The sequence below is a fragment of the Corvus hawaiiensis genome, chromosome 3 (assembly GCF_020740725.1).
Source record: "Corvus hawaiiensis isolate bCorHaw1 chromosome 3, bCorHaw1.pri.cur, whole genome shotgun sequence".
Taxonomy (NCBI): Eukaryota; Metazoa; Chordata; class Aves; order Passeriformes; family Corvidae; genus Corvus; species Corvus hawaiiensis.
In genome coordinates, this window is record NC_063215.1 from 116,295,057 (window position 1) to 116,308,687 (window position 13,631).

Here is a 13,631-nt window from a genome sequence, read left to right on the forward strand (position 1 = left end):
TGGGTGCACAAGTTGGCGCATGCATGGGTGGAGGGGTGCACGGGCGCCTTGGTTGGTGCAGGCACGGCTGTGTGGGTGCGCAGGTGCCTTGGCTGGTGCAGACACGGCGCGGCGGCGGTGCGCAGGGCGGGTGGTCGGGCAGACAAAGCCCCAGGGCAGATGTCAGGGCAGGTGCGCAGCTGCCGCTCCGCGCTCGCCGGCACAGCCCGGCCCCGCCGCTCCGGGCGGCAGGCGCGGGCGGGGCGGGGCTGCGGGCCCGGCGCGGGGGCGGCGCCGCGGCCGCTCCGGCTCAGCTCAGCGCGGCTCGGCTCGGCTCGGCTCGGGGGGCGGGCGGTGGCACCTGCGGCCGTGCCGTGCGGAGCCGAGCGGAGCGGAGCTGCGGCCCGGATGTAGCCGGAACATGGCGCTGGGGGCGGCGTGACGGCGGCGGCCGAGGTAGGGGCGGCGGGGCCGGGGGCGCGGGGATCCGCCCGGGGAAAGCGGGCGGCGGCTGCCCCTGCCCGGGCGGACGCTCGACCTTGCGGGGCCGCGGCGCTGCCCGCCGGCCCGGGCGGCCGGCTGTCTGTGCGTCCTGGCAGCGGCCGGTGCCCGGAGACAAAGGCACGGCCCGGGCATCCCGGTCCGCACCTGTGCGGAGCGGGCACAGCCGCGGGCGCTGCCAGGGGCGGCTGGCGTAGGGCAGCCGGGGGCTCCGGGGTTCCTCTCCTGAGGGTCGCCGTAGGTGGTTTTGCTTCAGATAGCTAGCAGGGGGTTCCCACAACAATGGCTTTTCTTTTCTTTTTTTCTTTTCTTTTTTTTTTTTTTTTTTTTTAAGAGACATTTTGCCTTTTGTCGTTCCCCCCCCCCCCCCGAGAAGTTGCTCCCAACTTTCCGTGAATATGATGTGCTTCTGGGTTTCCCTCAGGAAGCAGGTGCCCAGAGAGCCGTACAGCCGCTCCTGGAAATGCTCCTACACGCGCCTCTATACCTCTGCTCCCTCTTTTTTTTTTTTTTTTTTTTTTTCTTCCCTCTCATAAAGGGTTAGAAATGCCTGCAATCGACTCCGCTCTTCTTTCTGTGTTCATGAGCGTCGGATCATCGTAGCTAAAGAAAATGAGCTGCACAGTGACTGCCGTGCTTGAATAACGCTCCAGCCTCAGGCCAGGAGAGGTGTTTTTTTCATGGTATCGATCAGACCTTGAGAATTTTTTACCAACCCGCCAGAAGCACGCGGGCTGCCTTTCTTCCTCTTTGTTACGTATCAGCCCTCTGCTAACATAAAGAAACAATGGATTTTTTTTTCCCCAAAAATATTCAGTTTTAGATCTAATGCGCTGTCTTTGCCAGTAAGGATAAAATTCCCACCAACTTGAGAGGGGCCAGCAGCGAGACTACTCTGCTAGTAGCCTTTCCCTTTCATTTAAAAAAATTTTTATATGCTTTAGCATTTGCAAAATGAAGGAAATGAGTTGGTACCTGTGTTAGATCTCGGTGGTCCCCGCTGCCCAGACAGCACTTAAGGAATCATTGCTCCAAATTTATTGCCTTTATTGTACCGTGAGACTTCCAATAACCTGCTCAGGGCTGCAGCAGGGGGCCGTGCTCCCCTGCCCGCTGTGACAGCCGGTGTTGGTGGCTGTGAGCATCGCTGCCACTGCCGGGGACAGAGCTCTTGTCATGTGGAGGTGCATCTGGAGGTGTTGGGGGATGGCACCGGCTGTTCACTGAGGAGGCGAGTGGATGTAGTGCCCCTCTTGGGCTCCCTTGCTGTCTGCACCCCCAGGAGCGAGACTGAGAAGCTGTAGAAGCTCCTCTGCTTCAGTTTGAGGTTCACAGAATGGTCCTTTGCGTTGCTCATTTTTTCCTGCTGATGTGTTGCTGTTTCTACTACGTGGGGATTACAAATGTGTTGATCCCCCCGTGGTGAGCAGCTGCTCTCCTGATTTTCAGGTGGGAATGAGGGACCTGGCTGCCTGGGGCAGGGCACTGGTTTCGGAGCTGCTGCTGTGCCAGGTAAAGCTTTGGGAGTTACTTATTGTGATTCACCTTATTCTTATTGCCTATTTCTGTGTTTTAGTCACTTTTTTTTGGCTGTAGGTCGTTTTAGGTTGATAAAAGGTCTTTGTTCAGTGTGGAATTGTGTATTTATGCTATCAAATGCATTAATTTGAGATAAATTGAGTAAAAGCATTGTTTTAATCAAAGGAAAGACTCTCATGTTGAGAGTGCTGAAGCTAAACTTTTTCCTTTCTCCTGCTTCAAACATCTTTCCAAATGGTTTTGATCTCAGTGAGACCATGATTTCTAGCTGAGATTAATTTTCATCAGATGATTTGAGACCAGTCTGCCGTAGTCCCACCTCCCCGTGGTGCAGGAGCTCTGGGTGCTGTTACACACCTCTGTAGTGTTTCAGCCTCACTCTGAGGAAGCGAGGGCTCACCAGTCACTGCGTGTGTGTCCTCAGCTGGAGCGACTGCTGAACCGTGCCTAACTGAGCGGCTCAGGAGTCATTCCGCACCGGGAAGCGGTGCCACAGAGAGACCCCAGCAGGCCTGTTGTGGAGAGCCCTGTTACGAATCATCAGCAAATTCCCTTGGCACCCCCCTGTGGAGCCAGACCTAGCAAATCCCATTGCTCGTTTGATTCCCTTATTACTTTGGCACCTCTCTTTGCTTCCCAGTGGCTTTTCTGTTTGGGTTGGGTTTTTTTTTCCTGGACATCTTCATCCATCGTGAATAGTCACAGTAAGTCAGTGTTTGACTTTCAGTGAGTTCTCGGCATCCCAGTGGCTGATTATAAGATGGAAGTGCGTAACAAGCAAAGTTCCTGCAAAACGTTTTACTTCCCAGTTATTATTTGCCAATTTGGGAAGTACAATGCTGTGTGAGAAATTTGCTCCCCAGCGTCAGCTCCTGCTGTCAGTCAGCTGGGAACAAACTTCTTGTGGTAGGTACTCACAAGTCTGAATTTTGCTTTATCTCACTGGTGTTGCCTCTGACCCTAGATTTGCTGCTGAAATAGGGGAGACGTACTGATCTCATTGACATCAGCTGGGGCATGCAGTTTGGGTTTAAAGCTGAGATCACGGAGAACTCCAGCTCATGTGGCAGAAGCCCAAGAGGTGATGCTGGCACAGATCTGTTGGGGTACAGGTGTTAGCTATTTCAGGGATGTATGGAAAAAAGAACAGGAAAGACAGAACAGAAGAGTGCCTGCATCTCTGCTTCTCCTCTCTGATCACCCTCACATTTGACACCTAAATCCATTTACTGCTTTGAAGGTGCTCCAATTAAGAATCTGAAGTGTTTGGCATCTACTTGTTCAAATACATAAACTGGCTATGGTTTTACTGGTTTACTTTGCAAAAGCTACAAACACAAGTCTGTCGTGTGGCATGTGCTGAAACTGCCAACAGGTGTGTGTGGGTACAACAGCTGAAGAGGTTCAGAATCATAAATCTCAAACAAAACCTCTCTTTTAAATACCTCCTCGGGATATCCTGCTCCTGGCATTAGCGTTGCTGACTCATGGTGCTGTTTGACCATCCTGGAAGCGTTTTTGGGGCTGTCTCTGCTTTGCTCCTTGCTGAAGTCAGTGGAGTTGGTTTGTTGGATCTGCTGCAGGGTTTGGCCAGGTTTCTCCAGGTTTTGGTGAAAGCTGGGCAAAACCTGTGTTGTCAGGATGGAATGGTGTGTGATTGCAGCCAGGTGAAACTAGAGAAAGGATGATGGAGACTTCAGGTGGTTGATACCCTCACACCTGTAGGGCCTACACTTTCTACCATCTTCCAGTTATACTCTTTAATTTTACCATTAATTCTGTTCTCTTAAACATAGAGTCTTGCTGTCCTCAATAGCTGTTTGAAGCCTGAAATGTGTTTTAAACAACTATTTGCTTAAAAAATGGATGACATGACCAATAGAGCCTTGGTTTTAGTTGCATCTTCCCTTGTAGCTTCTCCAGTGTCTGATACAGGTTTGTGTCTTGCTCAGTAGGAGCTTCATAGAGTACCTTCCTTGTCTCTAGATACAGAGCTTGATATATTTAAGATAATTTCCCCCCATTAAATTCAGCTGTGATTGGTGATGAGGTGTGCCAGAGCACTGCCTGATGCACAGCTGTATTGGCTTTATTATCAGGGAAAAGCTGAAAAGCGGAATGATTCAAAACCATTAACAACTGTGCACAGAATCCCAGTTAGTTCTGAGCCCGTTTAAAAGGCAACTCCCCACACACCCATTTGGAGCAAATTTCAGAGCACTTTAGTGGTATTTAATGTTCAGGTAACTCTAATTAAGCCTTTAATCCATTAGGCCACAGAGATTCACTGGGGACCTGGCTGCTAGTGCTGGCGTTTCAGCCTGCATGTCACCGAGCCCAGGAGGACTCAATGTTGCCTTTGGAGGGCTGTCCCTGTGACAAAGAAAATGAAGTATTTTCTTTGCAATTAAATGTTTCCTTCTGCCCTTTTTGCTTTTTTCCCCGGAGAGAAGCAACTCAAAGGGCAGGACTGTGGCCAAGGCTTCTGGTCTAAAACCAGCTGCAGTGTTTGGTTCTCTTGTGGTTCAGCCATGCCTGTTGAAAGCCCTGGCACAAAATTCCAGCTTTAAACCAAGTCTTATGCCTTATAGGGCTCCAAGATTATCCCTTTCCGAGTGGTGCCTGTGAGTGCAGCGATGTGAGAAATGTGTGCTCCTGTTGCATCAGGCAGAGCCAGCCACAACATACCAGCTCAGCTATTTTGCATCTTTTCCAACTTTTTTTTTTACCCCTGGGCCATGTGAGAATGCTGCCACTTTTGGAAGGTGCAGCTGGTGGAAGTACAAAGGTAATAACTGTCTCCAGATACAGAGCTTGAATATCTTTTGAAACCAAACCAGAAATACGTGAATCAAGTTTAGCTCTTCAGGCCTGCTGTTTCCCATTTGCGACCTTCCGTATCTCCTAAGCAAAGCTTTGACTAAAACATGAGTTGTAGATACCAGTTAATATTTACACTTAATGAACCACCAAAACTGGGGTCCTGGAAGGGCTGGAAGCTGTGAGGGCAGGTAGCGAGCCTTATTTTCACCCTGTGGAGCCCACGGCACAGGGTGCACCCATCCTGTTTGTGCATATGCCGTGTGCCGGCATGAGCACGGCCAGAGCGCACTGGAGAGGGGTGGTGTGACTTGCTCAGAGGCACAAAGTGATGGAGAGTTGAAGTGAAGTCCTGTCTCCCATCATTTTCCTTCAGGGCTCTCCTGGCTTTGCTCTGCCGTTAGAGGTTGTCGCCAGCAAACGGCTCTGCCTGCAGCGGGACATGCTGCCCCGGTGTCACAGGGCTGGGAGTTCTCAATTTGCTGAACAAAGATGCTCTTCCAAAAATAGGTTAAGCCAAAGAACTTAGATGCTAAAAATAGCACCAGAGATTTTTTCCTTTTTCTGACTGTCCTTTTTTTGACTGTGTTTTAGATTTATTGTTCCCTGCTGGAGGCAGCTAAAGAAATAAAAGAGATACTGTAGCTGTAGGCAAGGGAATAGTGGAAGTAGACATACACAGTCCCCTCTGATGGGGGAAAACCACATGTGTCAGCTATCCCTGTAGAAGTACACAGAAATGCAAAATAACAATGTAAATAAAAATGTGCCATGTCACTAAACCGCTCTCAGCAGAAATGTTGTTGTTTTTTTTAGAAGTTAGGAAGGGAAGGGTGGAGAGAATCCTGATGACAAAGGGGAGGACAAAAGAAATGCCAGCAAATGAAAACTGGAATGAATAAATGCCATAAGAATGATCCTGGTGATAGCCCCTATAAACCTTTTATTATGACACGCTCTGCTGCATGTGAGTAATTCACTCATCCCAAACTGGTGGCAGTAAAATCTGCCCAGCGGCTTTTTCCTCCTCCCTCATACGGGTTGGTCAGGTCAGAGCTGTTAAAATTTAAGGCTTCTTTCTGGGGATTCTCTATAGAAAGTCTTGTATTATTAAGTTAAACTCCAGCTTTCCCATTCCCCAAGCTAGATGCATGCTCAGAGGACTGAGCTAATGACTTGCACTGCAGCTATTTAAGGTGCTGGGCTGAGCCTGGAGCTGGGAGTCAGGAGGCACGATGGCTCTAATCCCAGCTGTGCTGCTCACTGAGCCACCTCCAAGAAGTTATTTAACCTCTGTGTGCCACTGCTTCCCTCTGGGTAACAGCAGGGATTATGATAATTGCTTTTGAAAAGCACCTTAGGTGTTTAGTTTAATTTTTTTCCGAAGGTGCAGAACTCTCTGAGCTGGAGAGGCTTGATCCGTCTCAGGAGGCTTTTAGTACTTTACAGGATTTTGAAAACAATTCTTAATGCCATGTTGTTTGTTTGGGCCATGTAAAGAAATAAATGTAAAAGATTTTTGATGCATCTTTTATACACTACTCATAGAAGGACTCTTAAGATACAACTGAAGGACACAGAAACGAGGTATAGTTCAAAAGGGTCATTACAGGACACTTCATGAAATGCAGGTAAACTGTCAGAATGTTTAAATCATTTACTTTTTCAACCAAATCCTGCCAAGACCTCAGAAACCTGGGTTTGCATGTATTAAACTTGTCTCTCACTTGCGTGTAAAGACCCAAAGGCAACAGATTTGTAGCATTTCTCACTTGGATTTGGAGGGTATTTGGTTTTGTGTTTTACAGTAAAGGGTGATTTTCTAGGCTGAAGAAGTAGGAAGGTTTCCCTGAGAGTGAGATGAGAACAAAGTAAACGCACCCTGAGCTGTGCCTCTATCCCAGATTTTGAAGCATGCAGGAAAGAATAATGGTACGTGAATTTGTCTGTGTTGCACACACTGAACTCCTCCCTTCCAAAGAACAGACCTTCTTCTTATTTAAGCTTTTTGTCACACGGCAAAAATAATCAAAGGGTGGAGAATTCCATGGCTGAGCTGCAGTTGAGCCTGGAATGTTAAAGAAGTTTGTGGAGCATGATGCTGTCAGTGGGGTGGCTGGGTGAGAGGCACCATCCATGTCATGGGATGTGCCACAGGGTTTGGGGAAGCAGCATTATCAGGGATTTTATGTTGGAAACATGAATCTTAGTGTGATACTGGAAAGTGCTCCAGTGCCAAGGCAATGACTGTAATCTAAGCCATTGGCTGCTCTAGGAAACCTAGGAAATAAAAAGGGTGCTCCCGTTATTATGTAGGAGCTTGAAATGAAGCAGCCAAAAGCTGGGAACTGCGTTGCATCTTCCCAGCATGAGGGATATAGGCCCCATCAGCATGTGCTGAGAAAGGCCTGGCTGCCAAAATAGTTTAGTGTTGCTACAATGCTTGCAGGTGGTGATTGCCTTTTAAGTTCTGCTCTCTGTTCTGACATTTTTAGGACAGTAAATGAAGGATGAGAAGTAGAAACGCAAACAAATTAGAAAAATCCTATGTATGGACGTCTGTTATTACAATCATGTGGTTGGATGGAAAGAGCCCTGTCCTACTGGAAGTCAGGGAGGGGTTGGCAATGAAGGAAAGTGGTTTTTGCCAGTAGCTCTCCTGCCAAAACAGAGTATTGATGACAGGGCTCGGTTTAAAGCAGATGGTGTAATACATACCCTAAAGACTGCCTGGGGAAACATGTGCAAAACCATGTGCCTGAATGCCGCGGAGGATTTATTCCTAGGGGTAAGACAGAAGAAGCCTTCACTTGGGTGGAGACAGGAGTTGAGTCTTGGTCCTGGAAAGCAAGGAAAGTGCTTTACTGAGGCAGGGCTTTTATGAGGGACTCAAGCATGTCTCTCATTTTCTGTTATATTAGAGATACAGTACTGAAACTACTGAAAATGCAACATCCATCCCACATCAGTGCTTTCTCTATCCAGTCTCTTTGAGGACCAACTCTTAGCACTGTCAAGATTCACAGGGAGACTACATAGGGCTTTTTGAGTACTTAAGAAGTACAAGGCATGAGGTAAATAATTTAAACACTAGTTCAGAAGCATTGCTAGCTGAAAAGTGACTTACAGTCTCTTAACAGGCTAACAATAAGTGGATGTTTTTTCTTCTTTTTGGGGAGAGGAATATGGAATGTGTTGCCTGTCAGCAGGCCTGCTACCTTCCAAGAGAAATGTTTGCTGTAATGAATAGTGCAATAGACTCACAGAATGACCTGGACTGGAAGGGACCTTAAAGATCAACTTGTTCCAACTCCCCTGCTGTGGGCAGGGACAACCAACTTCCACTATCCCAGGTTGCTCAGGGCCCTGGGATAGAGCCCTTATCCAGCCTGGTCTTTAACACGTCCAGGGATGGGGTATCCATAACTTCTCTGTGCAACCTGTGCCAATGCCTCACCACCCTCACAGTAAAGAATTTCTTCCTAACAGTTAATCTAAACCTACTCGGTTTGAAGCCATTCCCCTTGTCCTCTCACTTCATACCCTTGTAAATAGTCTCTTTTCATCTTTTTTATAGGCTTCCTTCAGGTACTGGAAGATCCCAATTAGGTCACCCAGATGCCTTCTCTTCTCATGAACTCAAGTTAAAGCAAGGGCTTCTTTCTTCTTGGACAATCCAGTCTGAATTTGGACCTCATCAGTGCAATGGATCCCTAGTACTGTGTGTGTAATGGGAAAAACCTGGTACCTCTGTGGCTCACATTTATAACAAACTTCTGTTTGAAGGAGCGTTTTTGACTTTTTCCTCAGCATCTGGTAGGACTTGGTCCACAGTATTTTGTTGTTGCAATTTTTTTTGCACAACAACCTGATGCTGCTTCTTGTGAGAGATCTTCAGCTGAGGATTAAAGGGGTTTTGTGGGGTTTTGTTCCAAAGCTTTTGCCATTTTTATTCCTTTCCTGTTTACTTCGCTCTGGTACTGATCTGACAGCATCTCACTATTTCCCTTCAATTTCCAATTCTGTGTGAGGAAGAAAAACAGTCAACTGTCCTGATTTAGCTAGAAATTAAACTAGCTATTTTTCCATGGAAAATTTCCTTAATAGGAAAATTGGTGATAATTGCTAACTAATGCTTTTTAAAGACTTTTTTTTTTAAAAGGGTGAAAGACTGTCAAGCTGTCAATCAAGACAGATATTGGATAATGCTCCATTTCCCTGACAAGTTCCCTTTATTATATGAGGCATCTGCTTCACTCTGTAAATTTGAGCTGCTCAAAATTTGCCCTTTAATGTTTACTTTTTCTGTCCTTTCTTAGTATTACTCAAGTAGTCCTAGTGTATCTGTACAACATGGTCAAAAGGATGTAATAATCTTTGAAGAAAATAACTTGGAGGTGCGATTAGCCTTGTAGTATCATGGTATTCCTTAGCCTTTTTCCAGTCTCTCTCCCTGTCATTCCATGGTGCACCCACCTGTCCTTGCTGAAACCAGTAACCAGCCTTGGGCCCACTCTAAAAAGTGCGGTGCCTGCCCTTGTGATAAGCATATTAAAGCCAGGCAAGTGTGAAACTCAGAGCTGCATGAACATTTGTGGTCCTTCTAGGCCATTTCTCAAGACTTTGCCTATAACACAGGGCATTTAATTTTCTCTTTATTTCTTTTAAAGTAGATTTGGAGAGGAAATTGGAGGTTTTCTTGCATTCCCCAGGTTCCAGAAGCCTGGGGTTTTCAGAGAAACTGTTAAAACAGGAGGTTTGTAATCAATGCAGTTACTGGACCTGCTGAGAGTAGCATCTCTCCAAAGTATTGGCTACTCTTTCATGGTTCTGGATTTAAAGCACAATGAAGCAAAATTTATCTCAACTCCAGGCACCACTGGCATTGCATGTAAAGCACCACAAATGTACCAAACTGGTTCAAAGCAGAACAGTCTTCATTCCCAGACCATTGCCCCACCTCCAGCAGTATTTACAAGTTGAAAACCATTGCCTTTCATGCACCAGGAGGTTCTGAAGTTAGCATCCGTAGCAGGCTTTGCTGCTCAGGCTGGGCAGGGGATGGAAAACTGCTCCAGCAGTGTTCCCATCCTGCTGGGAGAGGAAATACCAGAGCCAGCGCTGTGAAAGGACCAAGTACAGTATTGATTTTGATGCAGATAACAGTAAAAATTGTCATGATGTCATAGCAAAGCATTGCAGTCATTATGGCAAATGATGAGAAAAATAAAATTATAGAAATAACCATCTCCCTTGGCCCGCAGATAAATCAAAGCTTAGCCCTTGATCCTCATCGCTTGCTAGCCCAGAACATAAATCCAAGGATTTATCATTAAGCCTAATGGGTCATAAAATCTGGGCTATTTTGGAGGTAGTTGCAGAGATTTGCAGCCCAGGCAGAGAGCGGGCTCTAAGCTGCTGGGCCTTGTGTAACTGGGTAAATAGCAAGCTTCAAATAATGCTATAAAGCTATCAAATGTAATAACTAATGCAGTCAGGCGAGCGTGTGGGGAGGGGAGCCTCGCTGGTGACGAGCTTGGCCGTCATGACAGAAGAAGCCCTGGTGGAGAAAGACCTTTTAGTAACAAGTTGAAGTCCCCTTTGCTTTGCTGGACACCAGGTACATGCATCTGGTTTGGTTCACATGTAGCACTTTTATTTTCTGCACATCAGTTCTTCCCTCACCGTGGGCCCAAGGGAGCGAGCAGAGAAAACCAGAAACGCAGGAGCCACCGACAGCTCTCTTACTTAGTCATCACTGTTTAAATATTTATGACAGCGCTTCACAGCGTGCTAGTAAATGCATGATAGCATATTATGTAAGAGCAATAAAATTTTAGAAGGAGAAGACTTCACTACTGTCCTCTGCTAGTAAATCTTTGCTACTGTCTGTAGTGAGGCCATGTAAAAGCCATGCCCTTTTCTCCAGTTATTTTAAGTGAAATGGGAGTTTTATGTGGGAATGGGAATTTAGCTTTTACTGGCATTTGTAATCACATGTGTTTTAAAATTGCTCTCCATCTCTTAGTCAGGGGGGACTTCCGTTTAGGTCAGACTCCTGTAGAAGTTGATAGCTCTGAATTTGCAAGTGAGCAGCCGATCTTTGGTGTATGATGAGGAGCAGGTCCCTCGGTGAGGGAGCCTGGGAGGAGGGGATTTGGATAGTGAGTCTTTTGGGTTAATTAAGAGTTCAGAGTAGCTTGTACTTTTCCTAAAGAGTTGTAGAGTATTGATTCCCATTAGACCTGAACTGCTCCGGAGAAGGGGGTTCTCAGGAAATGGTGTGCAGAGTCAGTTGTGCCTGGACTGAGGGTATCTGAGTTAGGTTGAAGTTTGGGATGGATGGCATAGCTTTTGGGAGAATTCACTGCAGAATGCTGACAGTGAAAACAGAAAGCTAATGTAGATTTGACTTTGGGACAGCCAAAAGATTTGACTGTGGGACAGGTGAGAGGGTAACCCATCAAAGGAGGAACCTGTCTAGCTTAGCATAAATAGTCAAATTGATTTAAACAGAGGTGTGTACATTTGTGCCTTAATGAATCCAAGAGATTCCCCCCACGCCTTTCCCTTGCAAAGGCAGACATTGGGAACCTGTGGTTGGTTATGTTTCAAAATTGCAGAAAACAAACTTAAGAGTTAAAGATGATTTGTACTTGGCATGAGCGCTATTATCTGTCATGATGGCTTTCCTAGCAGTAGTGTGTGTGTTTGGGAAGACATTTTGGGGCTCTGTGCCAGGAAAAGCCAGCCTTGGAAGCAAGCTGTGTGTGAATGGCTGAGAAAACAAGCCGCTAGCACGAACAATGAGCCAGCATATGTAGCAGGCTCTGGGGTGAGTGGGATGCAGGTCCAGGGGCAGGGACTGAGGGCCCTGCAGGACTTGGGAAAATTCTCTGCACAGTCACAGAGAGAGTAAATGTTCAGCAGGTACTGGATTATTTATCTGATGTACGCACATGAGTGTTTACAAAAAACAAGTGCTCGATGATCGAGACTGTTATCTTAGCTTTTACCAAAGACATTGTAAGGATGCCAGGTGGGAAAGTGAAACCTGCCAAAATCAAAAAGTAGCACTGGAAGTTGCTGACTTTTAATTTTGTGCCTTTGCATATATAGGCAGCTCTAATTATGTGTGTTGTTTCATACACATGATTGAACAGCAGTTGTTTCTGCATTTATTATGTCTCATTACCTGCTGGTGCAAACTGTGAGTGCCTTGGCTGGGCAAGGCAGGAGTCCCCAGACCCCACAGAGTGTTCTTACAGGAAGGGCTCCTGGATCTATCAGCTCCCACAGTTAAGTCTTTCCCCTTTTTCAGGTTTCTGAAAGCTGTGCTGGAAGATGTGGTGATGTTTTAGTTCTTTTGGTGCAGTTTGAAAAGCAGAAGCTGTAGTAGAGCTTGGTACTTGGCTGGGGACACCCAGTGCATTATCTTGTAACCCTGTATTGACCCCAGTTCTCCAAACACTTTTCTTGAATTTCGGACCTCAGGAGACCACTGGATAGTGGGACGAGGGCCTGAAAATTTTCTCATACATTTGAGAAAGATGGTGGGATGGACACATCTTGGTTTTGAGTTTCATCCATGGGATGAGTGTTGATTCAATGTCTGGCTGGGTCTCAGTTTGCTTCTATGATGTACCTAGCAGTTCCAAAATTCCCCGAACTTTTCTCTTACATTTCTCTCTTATGTTTCTCTCTTCTAATGTTTTTGAATTTTGCTGCTTTATATAGGCTCCTTTTCCTCCCCCTCTCACCACTTGCTGCTGCTTCTCCTCCGCCCCAGTTACTAAAATCTCCTCTCCCCGATGCGTCACCTTCGTCAGCAGTGCTCTCATCATCTGCGGGCTGAAAGCAGAGCACACTGGGGGAAGAAGAAATGACCCCGAACCCTCCTTAAGTTTTCAAGTGGATGGAAGTTCTTTGCCGATCAAAGGTGGCACGCAGGAGTCTCTTCTCTTTGCTTCCTCCATCCTTTTTGTGGCAGCTTTCTCCCTGTTCCTGGCTGGGTGCATCCCTCAGGCTCTGCAGGGCCTCTGCTAAAACGAGAGTGGCTTTGCATTTCCAGATAAAAAGCACTGCTGAGTACCCTGGTATGTAAATACCAACTGCAAAATTCCTGAAGTCAGGGTGGTAGGTGCTTTCAGGAAGATGGGAACCCTTTTGGTAGGGAGAGAAGAGCTAGGGACAGCAAGGAATTTTGGAAAGGGGTAAAACAGAGAGAGGAGAAATGCTCGATGATAAAGCTCAGCTGAATCAGCTTCGTGAGAAAAAGTCATTTTGATTGCTGCAGTCATCAAACCATGACTCTGAGAAATGTTATGAATAGCACTTACATGTAGAAAGTTTGTAGGTGGGTGAAGAACGGATCCTGTGCCTCCCCCGGACGTTCTGAAGCCGCAGCCGGACAAAGGCCCGAGCAACCTGCCCTGGTCCTCCTGCAACCCATGAGCACAGAAGCCCCTCCAGCCAAGGTGAGTCTGACATTGGTCTGTGTTTGGAGAGACGATCAAAACAAAAATATTTGGGTCATTGCCAAGTGGAAGTATTAGGAGTGACATGGCAAATTGGTTTTAATGTAATCTGGACTTAATCACCAGTTTAGACTGTACTGGAGGCTTTCAGCTCCAGTAAGGGGTTGATTAGATAAATATATTTATTTCCCTGCTATTCATTTTCCATGGATGAACATACTGGGGTAACTTAAAAGCATGTAGCAAGGAAGAAACGAAAAAAAAAAAGGGACAAATTAAGTGACTGCTGCCAGATTAATTATTCTGTTGCATTTC

General features: G+C 46.5%; 1 protein-coding gene across 3 annotated transcripts in view; it reads left to right on the plus strand.

The window, feature by feature from the left end:
* Positions 1–304: 304 nt before the first annotated feature.
* The window catches only part of PAK5 (p21 (RAC1) activated kinase 5), an 87,071-nt gene continuing 73,744 nt past the window's right edge, over positions 305–13,631 (plus strand). The window contains exons 1-2 of one of the 3 annotated variants that reach the window (XM_048297159.1): positions 305–435; positions 1,930–1,992. The gene's annotated coding sequence lies outside the window, so the exon portion shown is untranslated. Of the gene's footprint in view, positions 436–1,929; positions 1,993–13,195; positions 13,317–13,631 lie in introns of those variants that run through there. The other 2 variants (XM_048297157.1, XM_048297158.1) reach the window with 2 other exon arrangements.